The sequence below is a fragment of the Microtus ochrogaster genome, chromosome 15 (assembly GCF_000317375.1).
Source record: "Microtus ochrogaster isolate Prairie Vole_2 chromosome 15, MicOch1.0, whole genome shotgun sequence".
Classification (NCBI taxonomy): Eukaryota; Metazoa; Chordata; class Mammalia; order Rodentia; family Cricetidae; genus Microtus; species Microtus ochrogaster.
Window position 1 is genome coordinate 31,582,636 of NC_022017.1, and position 14,161 is coordinate 31,596,796.

General features: G+C 43.9%; 1 pseudogene; it reads right to left on the reverse strand.

Annotated features, from left to right (window-relative positions):
- Nucleotides 1-5,998: 5,998 nt before the first annotated feature.
- Nucleotides 5,999-6,706, reverse strand: LOC101994003 (annotated as a pseudogene).
- Nucleotides 6,707-14,161: the final 7,455 nt, after the last annotated feature.

The window sequence follows — 14,161 nt, forward strand, 5'->3', positions numbered from 1 at the left end:
TTGATGCCCCTTCCTGTTCTGGATCTCTTCTTTGTGCTATAATCCCTTGGGCACTCGAATGCTTTTGAGGAATTGTTTTTTTTTTTTCTTGAAAGAGCTTCTCATTCCCTTTCTTTCTCAAAGGACCTGCCTTCTTCAGGGCTTTCTGCTGGGCCAGCTGTGCTCTTCATTCTGCACAGCTGCCTTCACCTGTCCTCACAGCTTCACCTTTCCCTGGAAACTGGGCTGTTGATGCTAGCCACCGAAGTGTAGCTTAGGGGGCATCTGTGCTGGGGGTGGCAAATGAGACCAACTGACCCACGCCATCCTCATTTCTTGATAAGTTCTCTGGTTCTAAGGCGTCCAGGGGTATACAGAGGTAGGGTCCTCCAGTGAGCAAGATGATCGATCCCATGGGGTTTCTAAGTTCCTGGAACGTGGGCATCACTAACACTACTGATGTGCTCTAGAGCTTTGTTGCTTTCCGTGCATGGGTGCATTCATGCATGGATCCTTCTTACATTCCTTCCTATATATAAATACCTCCTACACCATTCTGTTCCCCTATTGCATTCAAAGCTGCTTGACTTTATGTACCCCCAAAAGGCCCACTGATATAGTGACCTTGGCCATTATTAAAGCAAAAAGCAGCCTCATACGTGTTTATACTCACAGGAGAGAGACAATATCATACATGTACATTCTTACCTAATGCATCTCCTGCCATTACACAGTATGAAGGGATCTAGAGCATATAAGATTCCCTCAGAACATGACATTATCAAATACATATTCATTGCAAAAGGCCACCTGGACTTGTCAAGGTAGAAGCATCATGTAAGTCATACATAGCCAAGAGATTCCTGCATTCTATATGGTAGATGTCAAACCAATGAAGACTGCGGATGCATGCCTTGATTAAGTTATGCATTTGGTATATCCCTAAATCATGGTTTTCTACACTTTGGCCTACACACAGCTAGAGACAGGTAAGTTGGCTATGAAGCTGCTGCACTGTGAGATAGCCCTGGCTTCCACCATCTTAAACTTGGATAGTCAACTTGACCTCCGTGGGCCTCAGTTGATCTCATGGTGGGAGAAAATGAAACATAAGCTCCTGAAATGATTTAGTCAAGTACAGGGTACTGCAGGTTCTTATCTGGAAGAGTTGCTGGGATTTAAGGATGTGGTGTAGACAGAAGCATCTTGGAGATGCACTGCTAGAAGCAAGGTCATAGTGCATGGGAGCCAAGTGGGCTGGGACTTGGTCAGTGTTCCCGTCCTTTAGAAATCATTCTGTCAACAGCTTATATGAGTTCATGGAATCTGCTTCTTGGAGCACCTTCTTCCACACTGCAATACTTTTGAGGCTCCACCTCCTTACTGCAGCCATTGTGGTTTCTTCCAAGAAGTTTCACGGCTCCGGCTCAGTACAGGATCCCAAGGGTTTGTAGAAGAGGAATATGGACAGGAGTTGGCACCTGCCTTCAGGATAACTTCAGTGAACCTCGGGGCTCTGGAGTCATCGTGCCTTGGATGTCTGTTTCTACCAGATAGTTCCCATTTGGTATGGCGTTTGACCTCCATGTGGCCCAAAACTTTTCCCCAGCTTCTCGGTTAGTTTTATGCTATTCCCGAAGTCTCTATTATAAAGATGTCTGAGGTCTGACAGGCCTTTCCAGGCCATTTGTCCATGGTGGCCTCATTTAATTAACTAAGCAGCTGAACAGGTATGATAGTAGAGGCTCAGAAATCACAGGTTATTTGTGGAGCTCAAAGGAAGAAACTGAACCGGCAGCTCGGATGTGTGGCTGACACCTCCTTTGCTCTGACAATCAGGATGTCCGTTCTACAGGCCTGGGCCTTGCCTTGTCCTCCCCTGTCTTCCTCAGCGGGACCTTGTGCTATGCTACCATGAACCTAGGGGCTAAGTGACTTCAGGATCTGTCTCCAAATAACAACTTATTCTTTTGGGAGTCGCCTGCCTCATCTCTCCGGTCTCGTTTTCTCCTGATCTGCCAGAAGCAGTGAGCCTCTCAGCCATCACCTTCAGGACCCAGCACAAGAGGGACCACTTGAGCCACCTAGACTGTGGCCTTGATGCTGGGGTTGCTGGCTTGTGAGATTTACTTCCTCAATGGGGAGACAGAAAACAGGGGAGCTGGGCAAGGGATCTCAAGTATAGGGTGTGCTCTGAAAACAAACAGAAGAATGAGCGGGGAGTCTGGGCACGCTGCCACATTCCTCTCAGCTCTGTTGAAGAGCCAACTGAAAGAGTTACACCTAACAGTCTTCTCTAGAAATCAGATAGATGGAGCCTAGCAGGGAAGGGGAACCAGCTTCCTCTATATCCTAAAGAAGATAATCACTCAGATTTCAAGGAAGAAGTTGTGATTGACATCTGTCAATATTGTGCAAGTGGCTAAGAATGGAAATTTTAGATAAAAATCTGTTTTCTACTAGGGACAAAGAGAGCTTTAACAATTGTTGACTGCAGTGTGAAAAAAGCTGACAAGGAACACAGTTATCTCTTTCCTGTCCCCTTTAGCATGCATGAGGTATACATATAAGGCTATCAAGTAGAAATGGAAAAGGTGTTGCTTATTTGCATCACAAACACTTTGGACAACATCCAATAAGCTTGATCAAGCAAAATGATAGAGGATAAACAGAAACAAAATTAAAAAGCGATGTGGCACAAATGTAGGGTTGGGAGATGACTCTGTTAAAGTGTTTGTTATAGAAGGCTAAGGACTGGAGTTCAGAGCCCCAGGAACCTACATGAAAGCTGGGTAGGTGTGGAGATGCATCTGTAATTCCGGTCTGAGGAAGTGGACATAGAGGATATCCCAGAATGAGCTGGATGCCAAGACCATCCCTACCTCTCAGCTCTGGGTTCAGTTAAGAGACCCTACATCAGTGAATAAGGTAGAAGAGCAATTAAGGATTTCTGATATCAGCCTCTGTCTTCCGCATGTTCACATGCATGTGCAGCCGCACATACCTGTGCATATACACATGCAAAGAAGCATATCATACACATAAGGGCTAAGACTTTCATAGTAGGGTATACCAATGTACCATGCCAAAGAACTTTCAAATCAGTATAAAACCAAGACTATTCCTAGAATAACAAGATTCGGGGAGCTCTATGATTAGGATACACAACATTTACCCTTTAAATGATTTCTAAATAAAGCATGAGACCAACAATTTCTGTAGGTTTTAACAACTCCGGCATATGACTTCATTCCCTTATCATCTTAGTATCTAGACAGTGACAATATGAGGAGGAAAAATTCAAGCCAAACTACACATGAATGTAGAGACAAAACTTATTTAAGATCTATTATCTATGATCAAGCTAAAGCTACACTGGGGGTAGAGGAAAATTAAGTCATTTATCAAAGAGCTCAGTGTCACATGTGGCTAAGCCTTTTTGCCTCTGGTGTTCTGCTCCATGGGTGTGGAGAAGTTTAAACTCCTATAAATCTCAAGCAAGACCTTGAGGAACTTCCCGGCTTCTTTTACCGATTCTGAAATTGGCTACTTCTCTCATGGCCATGACCAAGTACCTGACAAGAATCCTTTTAAAGGAAGGGAGGGATCATTTGACTCACAGATGGGTACATTCTTGCACCACAGGGGAAGGTGTGGAAGCTGGAGGCAGCTGGTCACGTGGCATCAAGAGTGAGGAAGAGAGGCAAGTGCTGGTGCCCAGCTTGCTCTCACTTCCTCCCTTTTCCCTTCTTATCCAGTCTGTCTCCCGCCCCCACCCCATGGATGACAGGTCTTCCCTGTTCTGTTAGACCTCCCTAGGCAGTGCCTAACAGATGTGCCAGAGGTGTGTCTTCTAAGTGATTCCAAATCTAGGCACGTGGACAATGAAGTTGAACCTTGACCATTCCCCACCAGCCCAGCTGATGGTGGGTTAGTTACCACCTGGCCCTGGTTCAGCCGCTGCTATGGTAGATGTGGAAGCTCCACCCTGAGGATGGCTCAGTGTTTAGTGAACAGGATGCGCCATGTGGGGACAGCAGAACAGTCTTTATTTCTCTGGTGAGTCTCTCCAACAAACACAGATGAAAGCTCAGGAAGACTCAGCCACTGATAGCTGGCTACAAAGGCTAGAAGACCCATAGGACAGATCCCCAACAAGGCCCAATCCACTAAGCATGCTTTTCCTGCCACATTCCACAGTGGGTCCTTTTATGTCTCACCAGTGGTTATCACAGAGACCCACAGAAACTTGTGTTTCAACCCCATTGGTATGGAGAAAAGCAAGAAGCCTTTTCAGCAGACTGAAAGGTCAAAAGGAGGCTTGTGTGAACGAGCTCACCAATTAATAAAGTATTAGCATCATAGCCTCCATGAAAGTCACAGCCTTGATTAGTGAGGTGGCTCCTAGCCTTCCCTCAGCCCTCAGCACGCTGCAGTGTTAGCAACAAGCTTCATTCCCCGCCACTGTGGTCCTCTCCCTCCTGAAGTGTGCCTCCATGCCAAACATTTCCTCTGTTCCCTCTTGCAGCAGGCAGGTGGCTGGGATCTGCTGCAGCTGCAGGTGCACAGAGAATTCTGTTGCCTCAGCAGCAATGGTCAAGCAGCTGCGGACCAACTCCACATGCCCAGAGCATGTGGTACAAAGGACTTCCACATTGCTGCCGAGAGGAGAGCCACCATTCAGAGACCTCCGTCTTCCTACAAGGTCTGGACTTATATATTTTTTTGCTGGTTCTTTTCTTTTGTTCTATTCTTAGTGAACAAAAACTCACTTTCAAAGCATCCATAAAAAAAAGCAAAACTGTCTGCATCTCATTAGGGAGATCCCTGTCTAGTCCAGCGTCACTAATTGTCCACTAATAGTGGTCACTAGAGGTCACGGAGGGCTAGGAGATCAAAATGTTAGTTGCCCAAACTTCATCATTTCATATTATAATTGATCAAATAACCATGCTGCACCCTGGAAATATGTACAATAAAATTTAAAAGCAGTTCAGATGAGACTCAGTGGGTAAAGGTGATTGTCATCAACTCGGATGACCCAAGTTCAATTCCCAGACCCATGTGGTGGAATCAGAGAACCAACCCTCCACAGTGGATTGTGGTCACCTTCGAACATAATTGGTTTCTTGGGGGGCATTTTTAATTTAGGTTTCTTTTATTTAAGTTTAATGTTAATTCCATGCTGTGTCTCAGTAAGAACAACACAGATGCTGCATCTGTGGCTCCAGTCAGACATCCCGTAGTACAAATTAGCTTCAAGTTACACATACTGAAAAAAAGAGGCTGAGCGAGCAGAAGAGGAGGAGGGGGGAAGGAGGCTGAGGAGCGAGGGAAGAGGAAGAGTTGAACATGCATGCAAGCTTCCATACCAACTTCAATGCTAACCTGCTTCCGGGGCGGGGGGGGTCAGCAAGAATGAGCAGCCACAGATTGTTGAACTGTTACCAGCATCATGTCTTTCCGCAACACTTTAGCGGAGTTCCAAACGCATTTGACAGCAAGACCATTATAACAAACTCCCCCCAAACACCTCATGCTAATATCCAATTAGGTTTAAACATTGGTATAAAATCCATTTAAACAATTAAAAGGAAAAATACCAGCACATATGCCTCTATCATGTGATTAATCTTACTTAGATGCATCATCTAGAAGTCTGATGGCTTTCAAATGTCATTTCCATTTCTAATGATGATCTTGCCCGTGTGGGTGGAGACAATACAGTAGTGCTGAAAAAGCCTCTATGCAGTCCTGTTAGTGGCGTAAACAAAGCTGGGACCAGTAAAATCCACAGAAATTCACTCTTGCTTTAAGTACTTCTGAAAACTGTTTGTTTTCAAAAGGAGGGGAGAAAAAAGGAAGAAAGAAAAAAACAACAACAGGGCAGGAACCTAAATTCTGAGACCAAATGTGAAAGTCAAATTTGGTGGCTCTTGGTGACAATGGGGAACTTCCGAGGGGAGGGTGGGGAGAGAGGGTGATCAGAGATGTGTTCTCTTGTTGGCTTTAGTATGGCTCACTGATTTTCATCTTCCACATCCTGCAGCGCTTCTTGATTCCGCTCTTCACCATCGCTCTGCATGTCTGAGGTCCAAAGCGTCAGGTTATCGTAGCAGCTGCGTGCGCGGTAAGCGTAGAGTCCGTATAGCTTTCTTCACTCAGCGTGTCCAGTTCTGCAATAGCATCATCAAAAGCTGCTTTTGCCAACCTGCATGCACAGTCAGGGGAATTAAGAATTTCCTAATAGAATACGGAAAAGTTGAGAGCAAGACCTAAACAAATGGGGTGCGTTGGAGGAAGTTCTGTCACGGCAATGTCACTAGCAGCTTTGTAAGCCAGGAGGCTGTTTTCTGCGCCTCCTTCCTGTGGCAAAATCAGCCAGATACCTGTGGTAGTTTCCTTTCACTTTATAATAGAAAGCCTTGGACTCGCCAGTGTTAGCTGCTGGAACGAGGTGTTTGTCCAGTACATCTAAAATGTCACAACAGATTAATGTGAGCTCAGTTTCAACCATTTGCTGGTACTCCCGAATCATCTTTAGTTGAGTATCCAGGATGCTCTTCTGGCTTCAATCATTGTTTTATATGCAACAGATATAAGGTTTCGTTCTCCAACTGTCTGCTCCACATCTATTCCTGCTACTTTCTTCATTGATTCTACCGTTTCCTTGTATCGCTTGCTCTGCCAGCTTCGCCTGGTACACCAGACCCTCCTGATCATCCATAGAGGCAGTGGCTCTGGCAGGGTCTGCGTGACCCGATGGAAGCCGATAGAGTCTCCGACTCTCAGCTTCTCATTCTGCGTCCAAGTGTCGGAGCAGTAAAAATGGCGGTACCTCTGGACATAATTGTTTAACAAATTTAGTAGTTAAGGTGGTAAAACATTTTTTAAGATTTTTAAATATTTTGTCTTTTGTAAGCCACGGGACTTTTACGGCTAGCTTATAATGGTGCAGTGAAAGACTAAGTCATCATAAGTTCTAGGTCTCCAAGCTGAAAAGATCCTCTCAGGGTTTGGTACCCAACCATACTTGCTGGAGAATTACATGTGTAGATATGGGCTTCTTCTAGGTTCAAGTAGGGTGTGGGCACTCAGGCTGCCCCAATGCTCCAGTTTGTTCTTTTGGAACCCATTCTTCCAAAGAATTAGTACTGCTTGTAGACAGAGACTGCTTGTTCATTTTCCCACCACCCAGACCTGAATAATCACACACAAACTATATTAATTACAACACTGCTAGGCCAATGACTCAGGTGTATTATTAACTAGCTCTTACATCTTAAATTAACCCAATTCTATTAATATATGTATCACCATGAGGCTGTGGCTTACTGGTAAGGTTCCAGCATCTATCCAGCAGCAGCTACATGGCATCTCTCTGACTCCACCTACCCTCTCTATAGATCTCTGTTCAGATTTCCACCTGGCTTGGCTTTGCTAAGCCATTCAAACAACACATACACAGAAGGGCATCCCACAACCACTGCTCACCCCACTGCAGGCATGAAAATGCATAGCCATGTCATTTGCTCATCTGGATGGGTTAGAACTTTCAGATTCTGTTCTGTCTACAGAGAGAGAGAGTAGTTATAGTGACTGTTTTCTGGGGATCCATTGTGCTGGCAAAGGCATGCATCCCGATTAGAAGATAAGGTCATGATGAGGACTTCCTGCTCTCCAGAGTTTTGCATGTACTTTAATGGCTTCATTGAGCTTTGCTGTTTTATATTTGTGTTATAATTGGTTTATCTTCACTTTTAATCATTCTTCCCCCCCAACTTTTCTTCTATCCTGTTTGCTGTTGTTTTCTAGACATTTGAGATAGAAATTTAAATTTTCATACTGAATATGGGAATTGAAGGTATCAGAATTATGAGTTCAAAGCCAGCCTGGTATACATAAAAACTTGCTTCAAAGGGGAAAAATGAGCAAAGAAAACAAAAACAAAATTTCTATTTTTACCTTTATCTGACCAAATTTAAATGTTTTTCTCTCATGTGCTTTGAGTTTTCTATTATGTAATCTCAGCATACATTCATGGATCCTATTAAACATGTCCTGTGAAGCCAGAGTCAGTCTTTACAAATGTATGCCCACTCTAGATCATACACAGATGACTTCAGTGCATTTGAGAGAAGGTGAAGTTTTATGTTGCTGGTCACATTCATTGCAAGTTAACGATGTGGCTTAGATCTTCTGTGTAGTTACTGGGCTATGGTTGGCTGAGTCTATTACCAATTATTGAGAAAGTTATATTAAAATATTCCTCAGTGGGTGACCTCAGACAATTGCATAAATGCACCTAGAAGTAGATTGTGCACTGACTGACTTATTTCAATCTATCAGATTTTGCTTTAAACATTTTTCAAAACTAGGACATTGCATGCATACAGATGTATGCCTGCTGTCTAGCTGTTGAATGTCTCTATTAGACAGATAATATAGCTGCTGATACTTCTTGATTTAAAGGTTACTTCCCTGGCATTTTAACAGGTACTTTGTGCAGACAGCTGATATAAACATTTCAATTTTCCATTGAGTTGGAGATCAGTCTTCGGTTATCAGCTCTCAAATTTTGTTATTGCCTAAGCTGAATGACATTGTTCCTAGCTCTTGAGTTTCTTTCTTTGTTATTTCCACTTCTTATACTTTAAACAGCTTCCCACTGGTTCTTCCCACAGGGCTCTTGTGATCTATTAGACATTACAAAAGGCCTCTGTAGACCAAAGATCTTGAATAATCTTTATGGCCCCTAACATTTTGAGGATGTGAACTTGCCTGTCTCCTTACCTCTGTTCCTATGGATTCCCATTTCCGCAAACACCAGAAACGGGTTCTATGACAGTACAATGCTCAGAGGCCAACTGTCCCCAGGTTTGCAGAGACAGCCAGCATCACCTGTCATCAGTGGTAGCTTGTTGCCTTAGTGAAGCAGCCTTGCTTTTGGGTAGCTGGTGAACACAGGTGCTGTGTTCTCTGGCTTCATACTAGTAATTTTAATATCATTGACTTATGAGCCTTTTCTTTCCTTGGCCACATTTTATTAATTTACTTATTCTTCTTGCTTCTCTTCAGATTTCCTTTCCCCCCACCCCTGCCTACACTTTTCTTCTCCTCCTCCCTTCCCTCCATTTTTTTTTCACTCTCTCACTTTACTCTTATTCTCCTTTATTTTTATTTCTGGGTCATTAGTAGATCAAAATTCTAAGTAGTCATCCCAGTGGGCATTAGGATGCGGACTCGGGAATGTCAGCATCGATCCACAACCTGTAGGAGTATACCCCTTATTGGCAAATCTCCCCCTTCCTACCTTGTATTTCCTCTACACCCAATGCTATCAAGCTCCATCCAAACATCCAATTCCTTATTTCTTACTGTCATATTTTAAATTGGTTTGTCTGTGAGCCATTTTCCCCAGAGAAGGTCCTACAATTCCCTATGCAGCCCATCCTAAAATATAACCCCTACCACTTGCCTAGAAATGGTAGGGGGTAGGGGTGGTATGTGTCAAGATCTTGACAGGGACAAGAGTTCCTTATAGCTTGTAGAAGAGACCTTGTCAGGTGTCTGCTTCATCTGAGAGCTTTACAGGGCCCCCGATAGAGGAGCGTCTCTCTGGTAGCGGGTGCACATGGCTGTGATGAAGTTCAAGTTTAAAAGATGCTTTGTATCACCTGTATCTAGCCCCTTACCCAGCTCTTAATGGTTACTATATGAACACTGAAGGAACTAATAAGTATAAAATTTACTTCTGGAGCTATAGTGTGACTCTTAAGAAGAAAATGCCATGTCCTGGTGAGGGAGGAAGACTGAGGTGGGCAGAGTGGACTGATTCTTTGAAAGACTTTGATGTTGAACTTTTCCTTCTAGACTTGTGGGCTCTGTTACACACAGTTAGCAGGTGGCTGTCCTCTGTACGAGTGGCTGTCTATTTTGTTAGTTATTGCCCCTCCCAGTGAGCCTTCTCAGCTATCTAGTGAAAATCTGGATTGGGATTGATCCCTCTTACTGGGATTAATTATCTTCAAGATGATACACATAAAGCACAGTTCAAAATTTCAATGGCTACATGTAGAGAAGGAATGAAAAATTATTCTAGATTAACGGGGTGTTTGTGCTAGCTGGGCCAAATGTAATGAACTACAGCTAGTGTCCAGGGCTGGGTAGAAGAATAAGTTCAAGGCCAAGAACCTTGCAGGTGACTTCAGGTAGGACAGTCTCAATAAATGGCTCACCCACTGCCCTAAGGATCTTTTATGACAGTAAGGAAGAGGTCAAAGTGGTCAAGGAACTAATCATCTCATCTTCATCCCAAACCTTTCATCTCCTGGCATCACAACTGGCCAGTTGCTGTGGCCTCCCTTCTGATTTGAAGATATCTTGATAATTTTCCACTTATTCCACCGGTCTAAAAGAATAAATGTATTTCCAAAAGTTTCTCAGAGGCATAGCCCACTGGAGTGGGTGGAGTCGTTGGCATTTCTTATTCCTTGTTAAAGAAATGACCTCTTGTAGAAGCTGGAGAGGGATGTGTTCTTCATTTCCTTAACATCAAAACACAGCTCTCGACACAAAGGGATTGAGAGTTTATTCTGAAGCCAAATGCGATTGTGACTCAGAATATGGATTCAGGTTCTCCTAAACACAGCATTCTAGTGTGGTCACAGTTTAATTGATGACATTTTATAGTAACAGAACAAATGAGGCTTAAATCAAGGCATTTTTCAAATGCAGTGGTAGGAATACCAGGAGGTAACAATAGAATAATGAAGTCCTTGCTATAGTTTTCAGGGGCTATCTGAGGACATTCTTAGCTTTAGGGTTAATGGAAGTTAGTGGTTCTATTAACTTAATGTATCTCAAAATTTCACATGAGAGTCTCAAAGATGTTAGGTCAGAACTGGGTAGGCAGCCGATGGCTACTGATGGAGCTATCAACAGCCTAAGCTGATTTCCATCATCACAGAAGCTCCAACCAGCCAATCAGCCTCGTAGAATCTTTAACCCTGGAGTGGCCACTTCTAGGAACTTGAGTTTATACTTTTCTAGGAAAATATGTATGCTCAGAACAATACTTGACACATAGCCTATACTCGGTGGGATTCAGAGCCATCCAGCTGTGCAGCCTTCTGGACCTTTCTGTCCAGCTGGGAGAACTCAGAATAAGAGCTGTGGCACTTACAATACTATGTTCTCGGCTCAGCACAGTGTTTGGTTCCAGGGCATGCTATTTTATTCTTTGATCATCTTCTCTGTTCCTCCTGGTGCCCCCAGTACCGTGGGGCTGGTAATCAGCCTAAGGAAGTAACAGAGAGGCACGAACTTTATGGATCTGTCTGTCTGGGTACGGACTCAGGATTTCCTAAAAGCCCGGGGCAGGAGAGACTGGAGCATGTAGAGTCTTGGAATTTGAGTTCAATTTGTAAGGATTTGTGCATACCTTGGGACCAATCATGCCAGACCTCATCTTTCTTATCTGTCATGTGGAAGTCACCTAGTTGGGTGTTTTATAATTAAAGATTTATTAAGAAGGAGAAATATGAAATAGTGTGCAAACAAATTCCATTTTCAAGTAAGTCTAAACTTACTACTTTTTTTTTTAATCGGAGAGATTCCCAGAGCTTCCCTTGACTGGCCAGATATGCTAAGTCTCCCATGGAGACACCGTAACCACATCTGGCCATCTCAAGCATTTTTATTTTTCTGGAGCATCTTACAGAACTAGAACATTTGGAACACAGTTTGATAGGCACTAGAAGTGACATCTGCCCTTGGTATTGTTGGCATAATGATCACTGTTCTTTATAACTTAGAGACTAAGGGCTAAAATGGCTCCAGAATCTTATTTCAGAATTCAAGTTTTCAATAGATCCCCATGCCAGGCTCAGCCAGGCCCATTCTCCTGAGACTTTTGCTAGTTTTAGAATGCAAGCCTTGAATGTAGGCAAGTCCTTCTCATCCTTGCTAATTAGGGTGATGGATGGGGCAGACAGGTTTGCACTGCATTGTGGGATGGATGATGCCTTTGCTTTTAATTGACCATGCTGGGATTTAAGGGATGCAGAAAAATGGAGGCAATTTCCCGAAGACACACTACTCACTCAGTCTCCAACCTATCTAGGCGTTCTTGAGTACCAGTGGCAGAAGTCAAGGTTGTACACACTACTTCTCATTTTCAATCCTTTTTTCCCCCAGGAAATGGGACAAAGACAGAAGAAATGGTGCACTGAAAGCTTCAGTAGGGCAGCCTTCTTGAGTACTTTCCCAGGATACATGCAGGATGAATGATTTTCCATTTTACACACACACCGCCAGCACTCATAGGGTTCAAGGATGTATCTAGCCTTTTTCATAACCCCTGGTCTCTGGGAAGTTTGGGAATTCATAAGGGCTGTCTGGTGAGAGCACACTTCTGGGTTCTCAACCACATCTACCATCTCTTGTTGTTGTAGGAGTGGCGGGCTGCGTTCCGCCGCCCGGCCAGCTTACACCCAAAATAACTACACAGAAATTGTATTCATTTAAACACCGCTTGGCCCATTATCTCCAGCCTCTTATTGGCTAACTCTCCCATATTAGTTTAACCCATTTCCATTAATGTGTATTGCCACTTGACTGTGGCTTCCTGGCATGAGTCTAACCAGCGTCCATCACAGACAGGAGAATCATGGCGTCTGCCTGCAGCCCTAATGTTACTCCTTGTGCTGGGAACATGGGAGGGTCTGCATTCCACACCTCTTTCCTTTCCAGGATTTGGGTGGATTTTTCTGTGACAGTTACGGTCTATGGCTAGTCCTGTCTCGATTATCTCAATTCAACAAATACTCCACAGCCACCTTGCCTGCTTCTGAGCCTGGAAAACATAGACAAGCCTAATGCTGATCCTGTATCCAGGGAGCAACCAATTTGAGTAAGTGGGCAAGCATGGACATAGCATGCAAGCATGTACTCAATGAGCAACTCGAGAGAGGCTCAGCCATCACAGAAGGCATCAGACAGGGAATTTCAGATGCACCTGAATAGGTTGCAGAACATTTTAAAGAGTGTGTCAGGTGGGTTTGGTGGAGGCATAAACGTGGCACCATTACAAAGTAAAGTGAAAATAGAAAAGTACCATTTATAAAAAGATAAATCATACAGTGCTTTATTGGAACATTATATATCCTCCCCCACCCCCTTGGTGTGTGTGTCTGTGTCTTTTGGGGACAGGTAGTGGCAGATGAGAAATAACCACAAACAAGAGGCTAAGAGCTAACAAAGCAGACTTCCTCCTGAGGCAAGTATGGCAGCCAGGAAACAGAATTAGATTAAAACAAGCGATTGATACAGTACACAAAGGGGGTTCATTTTAAACCAAGCATGCCTTTGAAGTTCCTCACTACAGTGGGAGCCGCTTCCTGGGCTAGGGCTACTGGAGGAGCAGGGTGGATGTTTCTAAACGAGATGCTTGCCTAGACTTCCTAAGTCAGAGATGCCTATGCTAAATGTTGCCATGCTAAATGTTGCTATGCTAAATGTTGCCATGCTGAGCTCTCACCACCCATACAGAAACCCCGGAGGAACTTATTCAGGCAAAACCCTGTCACACTGGAGCCCACCAGGCCACCTGCAGGAGCCCATTGTGCTTTGCCAGCTCACTTTCCCCATTGTTTGCTGGTTTTGAAGAAAATGAATCAAATTTGCCACGTTTAGTTGCAAAAGCAGTCAGCAGAAAGAAAAGATGTGAGCAGAGGGGAGGCTGTCGCTGTCCGTCTTGCTTTGGGAGGCGGTGATCAAGAGTTAAGGAAAATGAGCACTGTTCCCTCAGCTACCTGATGATGCAGCATGAGGTCAAATCTTCCACGCCTCGCCCCGTTAGTCTCATCTCTGGCACCTCCTCAGTCTCACCCCTGTGGCAATGCCTTATGATAAAAATATCTTACATTATAAGACTGAAATTTTGCTGGACCTCATAGCCAGAGTCAATAATAAACCTTGAGACGGCTGTCCTGCTGGGCACTCAGCCTGTTTTAACCTGCCTTGAAGACAACAATGCCACAACCAACCTTAGTTGCCTTACATTGCCCATGGAATCGACTGTTATAACCTAAGCTAGGGTATAGCTGGGATTTTAAGTTATGTATTCTTTCATGCGCCTCAGAGTAATGCATGTGTTCTAATAGTCATTTGCTGAAAACAC